At 45.2% G+C, this 14,760-nt stretch overlaps 1 long non-coding RNA gene across 1 annotated transcript in view; it reads left to right on the top strand.

Moving 5' to 3' along the window:
• The window catches only part of LOC142587207 (uncharacterized), a 45,072-nt gene that overhangs the window by 8,830 nt on the left and 21,482 nt on the right, over positions 1-14,760 (top strand). The window contains exon 3 of the long non-coding RNA XR_012829396.1: positions 6,866-6,988. This is a non-coding gene — a long non-coding RNA (uncharacterized LOC142587207). The remainder of the gene's footprint in view (positions 1-6,865; positions 6,989-14,760) is intronic.

Genomic DNA, 14,760 nt, shown 5'->3' on the forward strand with positions numbered 1-14,760 from the left:
GGAATGAAAACCAAAAGAACAAGAAAGTTCGACTTCGCGCATACGCTCGCCGCAAGCGTTTCCGGGTAAGCATTACGGTTGAACAAGTTGCGGTTGCCGGGAAGCGGCAACTGTAGCATACAAGCATGGAGTGACGTCACTACATCTTCATATGTATAAGAAGAATCCGCCTAGCAACTGGTTTCATTTGTTTTGTGATAGCGCTATGGAAAGGGCACGCATAGTGAGGACTGGCGAAGAGCAGCATGACTACGATGAGCGACGAAATGAACGGCAACGTCAGTGTGCACAACGTTGTTATACTGAGACACTGCAAGACCCACTTGAATGATACGTCACTTTGTTCCATCGAACCAGGTGATACCATAGCTTCACTGGTCAACCATCTTGACAGCGTGGATTAGAGCCTAACATTTCAAAGGTCAAAGCCTTATATGCCTCGTGAGCTGAAAAATCAGGCGAGCGTCCGGAGTTAACGTCCGATGGCAAGAAAACCTTGGTAACCAAGTGATCACGCCACGTTCCCGACGCTGGACCTGCTACGGCTTGCACTGTGAAATCCCACGGTGAACAGCCACTGCTTGGGTCCGTCGCCGTGGCCCACACCCAAAAAACTTGCTTTGCCCAATTCGAAAATTGAGTTGAGCCACGTTCAAAACCGGCCTTGCTCCCTCCGGAATTGATTTGGCCCAACCTGAAAATTTAGGTGGCCCACACCCAAAAGATTGACTTCGCCTTATTCGGAAATTGAATAGACGCACGTTCAAAACCGACCTGGCCCACTCCCGAAATTGACTTGACCCATTCCCAAAATTGACTTTGCCCAATCAGAAAATAAATTTGCCCCGTTCAATACCGAGCTGGCCCACTCCCAACACTGACTTTGCCTACCCCCAAGATATGGGTGTCCCATACTCAAAGTTAATATTTCTTAATTCCAGCACATGACCAAGTGAAAAGTATCGCGTGGAAGAGTCAGAATGCTTCATTATTCAATGCACGTAAGACGACATAAGGACATCTGTAATATTTTTGGTTCACGCCCATACATTTGGAAAGTCGTTTGTGGTCGACGATGGCGATGACCTTCTATCGCGGCTGAGCCGGCAGAATTTCTGGCATAGGGAACACATCGTAGTCGGCCATGTACAATATGTGTCTCCCTTCCCTTGTACGACATAGCCTCTTGTACTGTGCAGTGAGCAGTGTTTCTGCTCTCTTGAATAGTTTCCATGCTTGTATGCGCTTCCAGGTGCGTAATTTTCGTTCGCCTTGGGAGTCGTATATCTGTGACAGACGCTTCGCTTGTGTTAAGCAGTTCGGATCCACTGCGTTGTGCTTTTGTGAGCCAGAGGTAGTTGACCTCGTACATGACCTTAAGAATTATGCGTGTGCTAGAACATCCGCGTTGAAGGCCTTACTCGCGCTAGTAAGGTTCTTGCGGTCTACGGGGCTTCACGACAGACTCTAAGAATGCCGCCCCCTACCGCTCTGTAGTGTACGCGCTTTGTTCGTGCTTGTCTCCCTTTCTTTCTATCTCCCCCTTCTACTCTGTTTCTCTTTTTATCCTTATCAACCCTTCCCCCTGCGCAGGGTAGCCAACCGGAACTACCTCTGGTTAACCTCCCTGCCTTTCTCTGCATTATTTTCTCTCTCTATGCGTGTGCTTACAAGCGTTTAGGTTTTAGAGCGCAGATCTTAATGGGGGGGGGGGGGGGGGGGATGTTCTTGCGGCAAGCGTCGGCGGCGTAACCGAGAGAACGAGCACAACATCGAAATATGAAGGAGCGAATGCGAAGCGGCCGATGAAAGACGCGAGGCATGAACGGCGGAGACCAATAAGAGTGGCTCCTTCAGTGATTTGCGGGTGGGAAAGCATGGTTTCATGCGGACCCGCCCGACCGCTCGATGCGTACTCGTATCTGGCCTTAGCCTGACCGCTCGTTTCGTACTATCGTCTCCTCGCGTAAGCTTTCTCTCGCGCTTGTGTGATTGTCTTGGTTCCGCCTCGCTCGCACTTTTTTTGAGTGCCATGGTTTGTGAATGTTTTGTAATCTGATTGCGTGTGCGACCAGAATTGTGGACTATTTTCGGAAAGCCATGCGGCACCAGCGATTACAGTGGAACTTTCGAAGAGTCATGTGTAAAAGCCGACGCGCTTGACCCACAGATCACATTTTCGACGATCGCCGACTTTGGTACATGTCTCTTGAAAATTCTTTCCCTCATTATATCACGTAATTAAAACGCATATAGAGCTGCGCTCAAATTTCTCATTAGGGAGTGCCGTAATCATCGGCGAATTTTTTTCTCGGGGTTATGTACCCATGTAAATGTTAAAATTAAATCGACTTTGCGTGCCAAAACCACGATTTGATTATGAGGCACTGCTGCTCTTCATCCCGCCAGCATTCTGACCGGGAATGTCCGCGGTCATCGAGTGATGTATTTGCATGTCCACGCGTGACGCTGTGCTTGTTAATTTACTCAGTAAGCGAATGTTTACAACAGTTTATACAGTTAAACACACTACTAGCCTTACTGCGCATAGCTGTCTAATAATTCGCTATCACAGTCAATGCTTCGCCTTTTGGACAAAACTTCGACCTGTTGCGGGACTTTACCATCGCGCCGCCAACAGGGCCCCGTGTAGTAGCCGTGAAACTCGCCGATTTCTGGCCTGTGCACGGGATTCGCAATTTTTTCTGGAGACGAAAAAAAAAAAGCCAGATCCTTAAGAAATCAGGCCACGTTAACTATGTTAAGGTTAATTGTGCACCGAGGTGGTATCGAAGTGTCCGGCCACTCGATTCTACAATCACGATAAACGCGGCGTCTAAAGCCGTGAAATTAACGGGCAGGTATACATTTCCTGATGTTTTAATAGCCAAAGCATCAAGTGACACTCTGGTTTCTTGCGCAGCACCGTCGGTTCACCTCCTGAGAAGACCGGGGACGAAATACAAAATGAATCAGAATAAAATTGAAAAAAAAAACAGTACAGAACAAGATTCATGGGTTTTATTATAGATATGATATCAGAGTCTAAGTTTAGTTGAATTGAGTTACTGGAGTGTCTGCAATAATTAGAAATAATTAAAAATCACTGATTACCGCACACCAAAGCACGGAATCGTAACCTTAGAGACCCGTCACGTGAGCCCGACTAGGGCGAAATTCCTGAAAAGCCGGAAGCAGGAAACGGAAGTAATGACGTCACTAACGACGTCACATACAAAAGAGGTGGCATGATATTTAACCAGCTAATTAATGAAAAACTGTTGCTGACATAGACTGAACATATGCCTTGCAAAGCGGATGTGACGTTACTCCCTCTTCTCTCGCTTCTCCTCTCCAGGCTCTTACGTGCTCGCTCGCAACAACTGCGCGCGCGCGCTGATTAATACTCTGACGTCAGCACAGGCGAGGTGCGCTTCGTGCGCCGCTCGCAACGGGCTTTGCCCTGCCAGGTGGCGCGCGCTGTGCTTGCTCCTTGCCATCCTTCGCTCCTCGCCCGCATATCGTGCCAAGGAAAAGACGTTCACTTGCTTAACCTAAAGAACACCAACGCCGAGATTTGAGTGCCCCTAAGAGACGCCTTAGTCGAAAATTAGGGCCGCCTACCATTTATAAAAGCAAGCTTTCTTTACCTCTTCTTTCGACCTTCCCACTGCTGCTGCTGCTGTCGGGCACCCCTTGGGCTCTTGACAACTGTAATTACCCGTGACACCCTTCAACAACATTGCAGAAACTGCAGCTCTTTCCTTTCTACTAGTGAGCAAGTCCTAGGAACGTAGATAAAATTGTAAAGAGGAGGAAGGAGAAGAGGCAGTTCCCATACAATCGAGGGGGGCGGGAGGCGTAGGTGACCTGAGAAGGCAAGGACACCCTACCACTATACGACAACGGATGCGGGGAAACTGGATAAGCTTAAGTTGAAGGTACGGTACAGTAGGTTCCCGTTATTTCTGAAAAATAAGCACCATGCAGATATGTCAAGCTGACAAAGTAAGCAGGGTGTGCAGAAGCAGAGCCGCATTAATTGAAACGCACCGCATGGTCCAGGCAGCACTACAGAAGCGGTCAACCGTCAAATCAACACTTCTGTGCTCGCCGCGTTAGCTCTGCGGCTATGGCATTGCTAGACGCCGTGGATTTGATCCCAACCGCAGCAGCCGCATTTCGATGGGGGCGAAATAAAAAGAAAACAAACGTGCACTTAGATTTTGGGACACGTTAAAGAACAGCATGGTGTCTAAATTAAGCTGGAGTCCGCCACTACGGCGTGCCTTATAATCCGATTGTGGTTTTGGCTCGTACGGCCCCATAATTCAAGTTTAACACTTCTACCATGAAGCGATGTGCCATGTGAGGCAATGACAATGCTCAACTTTCTCAGAGGTTATGAAATATGGCGCACAACGACGCCTCAAGCAAACACCTCTCGCTGTGTCTTCTGTGTACTATACGCAGACAAGCAGCAGTGACGCACACAAGGTAACGTTTACCATCAACTCACCACTCTCGTGTTAGACTAAGCGCTGAAGACAAAGTTTTCGCCGTCAACATCACCGCTAATTATCGTCAATCAAACCAACCAGCACAGAAAGCTTTGCTTTTATCTATTGCCACAGCGTGCGGGATCCGCATAATTTTTAAACGCATGAATAATCTGACGCTGGCTATGAGAGAGTAATATTTACCATAGTTCGGTGCGAAACGTGCAACTAAGCTGGAAACTAGCACGACACTTACGTAAGAGTCTTCGTTACACATTATATATGAACATAACGTTGCTTTATACTCTCGAGATAGATTTTTATTGTGTCATTAGTACCATTGTAATTTAGCGGAGCTACTCTGAGCACTAGGCAACTTATTGACTTGACAGTATGCTGCCGTCTCAGCGTTGCGAGAAGATGTAAACACGCAGCTACCGTCGCAGATTTTTTTATTACAGCGCAGCTAGAGCTGCAAAGACACGCCAGCTAGACGTGACTGCTCATTTACTGGCCACAAAGTTCTGCCACGACGCTTTATGCCACATACAGTTTCCTCATTAGCAGTTCATATAATCCGCGGGGGCACATAGAGCAATTTATATTACCGCCAGACGTGGTGGAAAGAATAAGTTAGAAAATGGCATTTATTCGGCTCTTTAGTCGTTGAGGATGGCTCCCTTCAAAAAATAATTAAATATATTTTAGGGAAGCTGCTATAGACTTTGGAATATTCCATTACATTTAGTTTGCAATCAGGCACTATCACATAAATTCGTTCCTCGAAACACAATTATTGGTGTTGGGCTGCTGAGAACGAGGTTGCGGGATCGAATCACTGACAAGGCGGCCGCATTTCGATGGGGCGATGTGTGAAAACACCCGTGTACTGAGATTTGGATGTAGGTTAAGGAACCCAAGGTAGTCGAAATTTCCGGAGTCCTCCACAACGGCGTGCCTCATAATCAGAAAGTGGTTATGGCACGTAAACCCCATAATTTAATATTTTAGCACAATTTCACAATTGGTCGCTGTTTGTGCCTTAACCATCAGCAAGCGCTGCTTCATCGGTGACACAGACTCTGTCGGTGCTTCACTTTGGCTGCCTTCCTTCTGTTCTTATTTTGGTATCAAATTGAGAAAACGACAGCATATGCTACAAACACCAGAAGAATTCTCAACGTTCATCTCCCTCACAGGCAAAACACATTCAGGCATGTACTGCCGGTTTTCACAACCTCGCAAAATTGTGATATAATGCATTAGAGCAGAAATACAGCCTACACAAAATTACCGCTCTATAAAAGTATCAGGCAAATGCTGTTTTAGAAGCAAGCTATGATGATGGGAACATCCAAACAACCCTTCTGGGAGCAGTTTTCATCCTGCTGAAAAGCCTTGTTGCTGTCTCACTCTCTATGCTTGAATGGAAAACATTTCAGGTGGCAGAGGCAAGCCTCGCACAACTTTTCGTATTGTTCATAACGAGGCTCTCATTGCATCGTTCTTTTAGACCACAGTTTAAGTGAAATGGCGCCAAACAGGCTGCCTCACTTCGTCGAGCTTAGCATCGAGAACAAAGTGCCTACTGCAAATTTTTGTATTGTTGGTGTGTAGCCAGTTTTCCCGTTTCTGCTGCTCAAAAACAAAATCGTAAAAACAATCACACATAGAAAACAGTGTAAAAATAAAAAAAATAAACACGTAATAAGTTATGTCAATTTCACCAGATAGTACCGTGAATTGAACACGCGGGGTTTCGGAGACTTGCTAGAGCTATCGAATGCTCAAAAGATCGCGTTTTCAAATCAAAAAAGGGAAAACGAACTACTATATCCAGCGGACCAACTATATCCAAGTTTTGCGTCCGAATTTCGTGTGTCCCGAATCCATGAAAATTTGTCCCCTGCGCATTGTTGTACGTGCTCATGCATCCCGCAATGTTATCGTTCCTACTTCAACCTAAGCTCATGTGGGGAAAAAGGGAGCGAGACGCTGCCTGCAGTAATGCACACTAATATTTTTTTTAGAGAATGCCGAAGCTGACTACTATGTAGTCAACGTTTTTCAAAACATGATCTGAAGACGTAAAAATCATCAATAGCAGAATTATACATCCTAAAAAACATCGGATGTAGTGGCAGTCACGAAAGCTACGCTACGAAAGCGTGAGAGACAAATGAGATTCTGTGAATTTCATGTACATATTGCCATTAGATTCATGTATTTGATTTTATCGGAGACGTTTAGCTGCCGTCCATGTCCACTACATGCGAGTCATCGAAACTCACTCTTGGACATTTCTGCACGTAACCATCCTCAGTTACGAGCTAAATGAAATTTCCAAGGGCAATTTTTTGTTCCAGTGGACAGCTCCCAGATTTACACATGCCGCGCTAATGGTTGGGTGACTTGTGAAGAAGGTAATGTAAGGGTCACTCTATATTTTGATAAAGGACTTCCCGGTAATGGAGTTGCAGTGACGTGCAGTGAGTATTTTCTCGCATTCGAAAATTTATTTATTTATTTTTGATGGGCGGCCTTGGCGTTGCGGTAAAATCATCAGAAATAAAAAAAAGGCTGTAGTGCACAGATAGCCGCGACTAATATTTAATTATTATGCAGATTGTCGCCGCATTCGTCTGCATTGCAAATATAGTATTCACAAAATTACAAAAGCGTTAAAGTCTGCTAGAGCTAAAGGGGCCTATAGTATATACGTGCAATTTCACTGAAGAGTTGTGCTCGTTTTGTCATTATCAATAGTATTCTGCCGTTAGGTTTAAAGCGCACTAACAGACCATTCTATATTTGCAGGTTTGATTTCAATGAATTCGCACAGTTAGTCCTGAATACATTGAAAAGAACAAAAGAAATTCTGATGCCACGCACTACGCAGGGTACTTCAAAAGCTCTCCATCGTTCTTTAAGGTCCACGGGCTTATGTGAACGTAAACGACCGCATGCTGGTGTAACTGCAGTATTTCCATTGTGTTTAGCTTCCATCACTATTTTCGCATTCTCCAGCGTGGAAGAATGGAAGACACTTTTTGCGAAATATTTCTGGGCGCAGGCCTTACACGAGTGAGCCTTGCGTAGATATTCACTAAGTATCTATATAAGAGTGAGTGGATGATCAGTGAGTGATTAGATATATAAGTAGATACTCACGCAGTACGAAGAATAACTTTCCGCAGAATAACTTTCTGCGCATTAATCCGTCAAAAATTGCATTTGTAATATTCTCAATTATTAAAAGTGGCTCCCGTGGTGTTCACGGTAGGACAAGAAGAAATACCGGCTATTAACAGCACCAAGTCTTCAGGTGTGACTTTAGATGAGCATTTAAAATATAATATTTGCTTTCGTTCACTAATACAGAAAGTTTCTTTTGGCGTGCATGTAATCAATATATACCGTAACTACTTCCAGAGACACATTATTCTTTCGCTATATTACTCCTACATTCATAGTCATCTATATTATTGTATATCGTCTTGGAGGAACAGTTATTACGGTCACCTAGACGCCCTTCAACACCTTCAATATCTAGCGCTCCGACTAATGACTTTCCATGAAGTTTTTAGGCGCTCAAAACCACTGACCAACGCCTGAATAATCTACGACTAACAGAAGTGTTGAAATAAAGGATATAGCTATTTATCTTCAAGCTTAAACGGTATGACACCTTAACTTCGGTTTTTCAAATGATTTCATCAGAATACTAACATTATGATGTTTTCTACAAAGAATAATTTATTTTTTCCCGTGTTCGAGAAAACTACGGAAAATAAACTGCTGTCTTCTCTGGGTTATCATTTTGGAATTCTAAACATACAAAATTAAATCATCTTTATCGGTACATATGTTTCTGTACCTCCACCACAAATGTCCACTTAAATGAAGAATAGCACGTGATCATTAATTATGACATTGTTGTTTTATTTACTTTACCTGTCTCTTGCTTCTCCCGTTTTTCTTTTTTTCATTACCTTGCATGTGTAAATCATGTAAAATATAATTGTACGTGTTTCTATTGTTCATGAACGCATCAGTTTCGCTTTCGCTCATTGCGGCACCGCTCCTTACAGTGGTTTTCTTCTTCGGCTTTATTGAATTCATGATTTTAAATAATTTCATGAAGCCTGGGGTATTTTATTCTGTTGCAGATGTTTTCCCGCTTACGATAATGTATATTGTCATAAATTTATATCATGCTCTCATTACATTTGTTTGCTTTTACTTTTCTACTGTTCCGTTTCCCCTACGTTTTATGTTAATATTTATTGCTTATGTATTCCTTTTATATTTTGCTGCAATCTACACTTGATATGCAGAGCAGTAGCTGGTCCCCTAGACAGGTTAATAACTATGGGACCACCGAGTGTAATAACGTCACTAAGGATGTTATCATGCGCGGAAAAATGTGAATCAACTTGAACTTGATGTCCTGAACTACGCTCTGACTGCTATACAAATTAATGCAACCACTGGTGGCCGATTATGAACACTTGCACTGTCGCCGCCATTTTTCGGACTTGGACAGTGCCTCGAAAATGCCCGAGAACGCTCGGGCATTCTAACAATGGGGAATGTGAAGTAAAATTGACTTCGTTGCTTTCTTAGAGCGCCAGCTCACCAGAAAAGTTTGTTTGCAGAGATTTTGTCCGTGTAGTGCATCATTAAAATGTTTACTTGAAGTTTTGGGTTGGTCGAGGCCACGGCCGTGTTTCGCGTTCACCCATTACACAGCCCAATTTGCGTGGTGGGTCCTCACTAGGGTCTAGTACTGCACCTAGTGCGGTATCGCACTTGATGCCAGAGACCTTGATTCCTGTCAATGTCAGCTAAGGCTATGCTGCCCAAAATTAGTTTGGAGCTCTATCGGCTTGACGCCACATGCTAGCTTACTTCGTTCTATCCGGTAAGCACACATACAAACATGCTACGCGTTCACGGTAGTTGCCAGCTGATCACTCGTTGATCCTAACTCCGCCTCTGGGACGTGGCCGTCAGTCGAGCTCGTGCTCATGATGTCACACCTGATCACACGTGTGATCTACCGGTACAAACATTTTGTGAAGTACGTTCTTTATTTCGGGAAGTCCTCGGCGCACGCACACACACGCAGTCTGCGTTCCGTGCCGCCGCACCGCAAGCGGCTTGCTCCGCCAATTCACTCACTCAGTTCGTTGTCGCGCGCTCTTCGAATACCGACCGCGCACACACGCCTTCCATGTTCTCCCTAACCACCACACACCGTTTCCTACCGTCCTATGCCTGCTATTTTACGCAGTTGCCTACCGTCTCGTGCCTGCGACTCTGCGCCACCTGGCGTCGGCCCGGTACTTTCACAATTTTACGAGCGAACTTCCTGTAACGACTTGACGCCGGTTGCACCCACCACCTAGGCCTAACCAGTACCGCTTCGACGGAGTTGGCGAGCAGAGTTGCGGTTTCATGGCGAATTTGGCATACGAGGATGATATAAGGCAAGACAGGACAGGCCAACTCGAACAATGTAGTACAGGGTAAGAAAAAATAATCAGCACCGTTTATGCGCATGATGCTTAAGCTTATTGTTTTTTTTCCAAATTTCCGAATTACAATGTGGGGATGCGGGCCTTGCACGAGTGCGGACCGTACATGAGGAAATACCGTATGCTCATTTTTCTCAATATTGGAATACGCAGAGTGCGCGAGGTATCTGAGCATACGTATTAGCATTCTCATTTCGTCATTGTAGGCGCCTATGCCTACGCCTTCTCCAACCACTCTGTAACGCGATTTTCAGGGTAGCAGCATCCAATCTCACAAAGGAGGCAAGAGCGCATAAGCAATTGTAACCCGGGACAAAGAGGAATGTGCTCATCCAGTGGTAATACTTCACTCAGGTGGTTGAGTTTCTCCAATAGGCCGAAGCCATCATAAGGGAGAACCCTGAAAACCCAATTATGGCCAGTTCCCAGCAGACTTTGGGTGGCGTAGTCAACAGTCAGATTTTTTGTGCACGAGGTAAAATCACCTCCCGGGAAGTCACATTCCAAATCCTTAACTACGTGCCCACTACGTATACACACCTTTTGTTTAAACTTGGTGCCTGCTGGGGTTGTAAAGAAAGTGATATAGGACACCCCTCGTACATTACGTTCCACAAAGTTTCTCAGTATATACAAGCGAGAAGAAAGGCGTTTAACCGAGGGGCCCGATTTTTATTAACCATATCATAAGAAGCCAACAAATACTGACACCAAGGTCAACATAGGAGAAATTACTTGTGGTTTTTATAAATGAAATAAAGGAACGATAAATTATTGGAATGAAATGGAAGAAAAAACAACTTCCTGCAGGTGAGGAACGATCCCACAACCTTCGCATTTCGCGTGCGATGCCCTAGCAATCGAGCTACCGCGGCGCCGTTTACACATCCACTTTCTTGGGTATTTATATTTCCTAGTGGAACCCTGGGAGCGTTAGCCAGCGCCACCACTCACAGACCTTGGCGGCGGTCGTGGAACATCCTTTCTGCCGCAGGCGTCACGAGAACGTGATCTTTTTGGGTGAAGGCAACCGGTCAATTTGTTGTGGGATCGTTCCCCACCGGCAGCAAGTTGTTTTTTCGTCCACTTTCATTTCGTTTAATTTATCGTTTCGTTATTTCATTTATTAAGCACAAATAATTTACCCTATGATGTCCTTGGTGTGAGTGTTTGTTGGCTTCTTATGACATCAGTATACACAAAAAAGCACAACGCATGCAATACATTGAGAAGCACAACAAATTGGCCTACCTAATACAAATAAGAGTGCAGACAAGACAAAACAATGCCAACGTCCTCTAAATATGATTTTTTTTTCTGAAGCATGCTCTGGAAACAGAGTTCATAATGTTAGTCGCTTTAAAAAGGGTCTCATCGCATGCTGTACGAAGACGACCTGCCCTTGGTTAAGAAACATAAAGTTTTGACAGCTTCGGAAAAGGTCTGATGGAAGTGACGCACACACAAAGCGAGAAGAACGGCAGTTTTCCCGCTTTAGAAATGGAGGGCGCATTAAGCCAAGTGTGTAAGGAGGCGGAAATTTCGGCCAGCCTGCAAGAGAAAATCAGCTTTTTTTTTCGAATAGTTCCTAGCAGATGCTGAAGGACAAGTTATTGTTTTATCCAGAGAAACGGGAAGAGATTTTGTCAATCCAGAAGCAGCGCGAGTTTTTTTTTTCTCTGTAAGCGAGCTTTTAGGGCACAAACACTTGAGGCGACTCAGAAACTGATAGGCGTATACCCTATGGAGTAGCGGTCAGAGGACCCAGAAATGATTGCCGAGGAAGCTGCATGCAGTGTATAGTCAAACGTATTAGTAGCTGTAACAGAGGAAAGGCACTTGCTGAAGACAAAGCCAAGTCTGTCGTAGATAAAACTAGCCTTGATATAGCTAGTTCAGGGAGCGCTGGAAATAATGTGGCGTCAATGGTTCACACGCGCAGGGACAAGTGCGAAGAGGCAGTTGTTTCGCCATTTCATGAGGCTGCTGTAAAAACAGAGGCGGACTTTGAAAACCAGGGCGAAGTGTTGCATGCAGTCGACGGTAGTGATACAGTTAGGTCCGCTAAAGAAGGACCGCATGACGATCTAGCTTGCTCAAATGTCAAATCTGGGGTGCTATGCAGCATGTGCCGAGCTTCTCATTCGTACGAGCTTTGCGCGAGTTTGCTCGACGGTGGTCAGTGAACGGAGAAAGCATGGAACGCGTAAAACAGGAGGCTAATAAAAGACCAACCCTTCGCCTACCGGAAATGGGGGTTAACGAAGCTTGTCCAGCGTGCACCTGACCTTCGTCACTGTTAAGTAACCCACAGGTAACGGTGCCGGATTGCTTCCGCCTCCCGCTCCTTCAGCTCGGGATATTATCGTTGCTATGGAATTGCCAGGGCTCGGGCAACAGCAGCTCTAACGTATGGATCGGTGCACCGATGGCGAGCCCTTTCACGGACGAGTTCTCGCCGCCGTTCATCGATCGCTGCCCCTTCCTCGGGGGAGCGCACAACGTGTAGCCATCGCATTCGATTGCTGAAACTGAAAGGAAAGCAAACGAAGCCGGCGCTGCGCCCACGAGACCATTTGCTGCACTTTCTCTCCCCGGCTGAAGCGAAATGGCTCTAGTTCTTTGTGCGCGTGGCGTGAGCACGCCTATGCAGCTGCCGTACTTTGTAATGACACACGCTCTTGCGCCGGCACAGCTGTCAACTCATCGAACCGCCCTTTACTGCAGCGGCTCTGCTATGGGAGCAACTGGGTTTTGGCGTGACCACATCGCCACCGAAACTTGTGAGCCAATAGAAGCTTCGCTTGAAAAATGTCGAGAAAAATCTGCGTATGAGAACATAAGCAAGTACCCCGGTGGGGCGGACCACTTCCCAATTATGTTAAGCTTAACAAACCAAGATGCATGCTCGCCACGCGTTCCCCGATGGAAGGTTGACTCAGCTAACCGGATGATTTTAAGAGAACTTAAATATTCAAGCCGGAACATTGCCTGTAATATTATAGGCTATGTTGTGGCGTATATAACAGGATTTATTATTGAGGCTGGCACAAAATGAATCCGTAAAGCTAATGAACTGGCGAATAAAGGTCGTATCTCGTGGTGGAATGAAGAATGTAAAAAAGCACGGAAAAACCAAAATAAAGCATGGGGACGACTTCCCGACTCTGCAACCGCCGAAAGCTTGATTAGATTTAAATAATGTCCTAGGGCAGGAGGACACGCCGACGTGCTAAAGGAGACAGTTGGGAGAAGTATATCTCCGGCACAAATTCCTACGCGAACGAGACGAAAATATGGAATAGGGTACATAATAAGCCGGCAAAAACATCCCCTACTTCAGTAAGTACCCAAGATGAAGGCCTGGAAGATCAGACGGATTGTCTGGGCCAACACTTTAATATGTCTCGAGTGCATCGCAGTATGCACAAACTTTCTGTAGTTCAAAGATCGCGAAGAGCGGCAGCCCCTTAATCGCAAAGATTCAGCGAACGAGGCTTACGATCGCCCATTTAACTTAGCTGAAGTCATCTCTCACTTGTTGCAACAACTCGGCCCCATGTGGCCTTCGCAGTATGTACGACATGATTAGATACCTACATCGTGAAGCCCTGAAAACACACCTGTCTTTTTTCGATGCCATGTGGGCGGCTGAGTGTTTTCCATCATCGTGGAAAGAAGCCATGATCATCCCGATACTTAAAAAGGCAAAGACCCAACCTTAGCCTGCAGCTACCGGCCAGCAGCACTAACAAGCTGTCTGTGTGATCTATATGAAAAAAAAAGATAAACTGGCGCTTAATTTGGCACCTAGAAAAAAATATACGGGTCACTTTGCAGTGTAGTAGGCAGTGCAGTGCAGGTTTTCGAGAAGGTATGTGGACAATAAACCACCTTGTCCGCATTGAGGCATATATTAGGGGTGCTTGTATACATAAGCAATTGTGTCTGTCAGTATTCCTACACCTAGAGAAAGCTTACTACATGATATGGCTGTTCGCAATTATACCAGATCTTTCAGCGATGTGTGTCCGTGGCAGCGTGCTAAACACAACCGATAGCTTTCTCTCTAGTCGCAAATTTTGCGTAAGAGTGGGCAGAGCGTTGCTTCGTTCATTCATCCAAGAGATCGGTGCAGACTACTTATTGCGAAAATGAATTCTCTGCATACGTTCATCCCACGCACAATGTTGTATTCTGTTTATGTCGACGATGTGCAGATAAGCTTCAAGTCATCTAATATTGCCATCTGCGAACGACAAGTGTAGCTTGGAATAAACAGATTCTCGAAATGGGCAGATGAAAATGGTTTCAAAATAAACTCCCAGAAGACCAGTTGCGTACTCTTTACAAACAAGAGTGCGCAACGCAATCCCAAGAATTGTATTCAATAGAGATGTGCACTCTGTGAATAGTGAGCATAAATTTCTAGGAATTACTTTAGATTCTCAAGTCACGTTTATTCTTCATCTTAAGGATCTGAGGACAAAATGCCTGAAGACAATGAACTTTTCAAAATTTCTGTCACGCACAAAATGGGGCAATGATCGAAAGTGCCTGCTGAATTTTTATAATAGTGATGTCCGCTCACACCTTGAGTATGGAGCTGTAATTTATCATACCGCTACACCAAGTGCATTGAAAATTGTAGACCCCGTTCACCATTTCGGTATCTGTCTCGCGACTTGTGCTATCAGTATAAATCCGATCCAGAGCCTCTA

The sequence above is a fragment of the Dermacentor variabilis genome, chromosome 7, assembly GCF_050947875.1.
Source record: "Dermacentor variabilis isolate Ectoservices chromosome 7, ASM5094787v1, whole genome shotgun sequence".
Lineage (NCBI taxonomy): Eukaryota > Metazoa > Arthropoda > Arachnida > Ixodida > Ixodidae > Dermacentor > Dermacentor variabilis.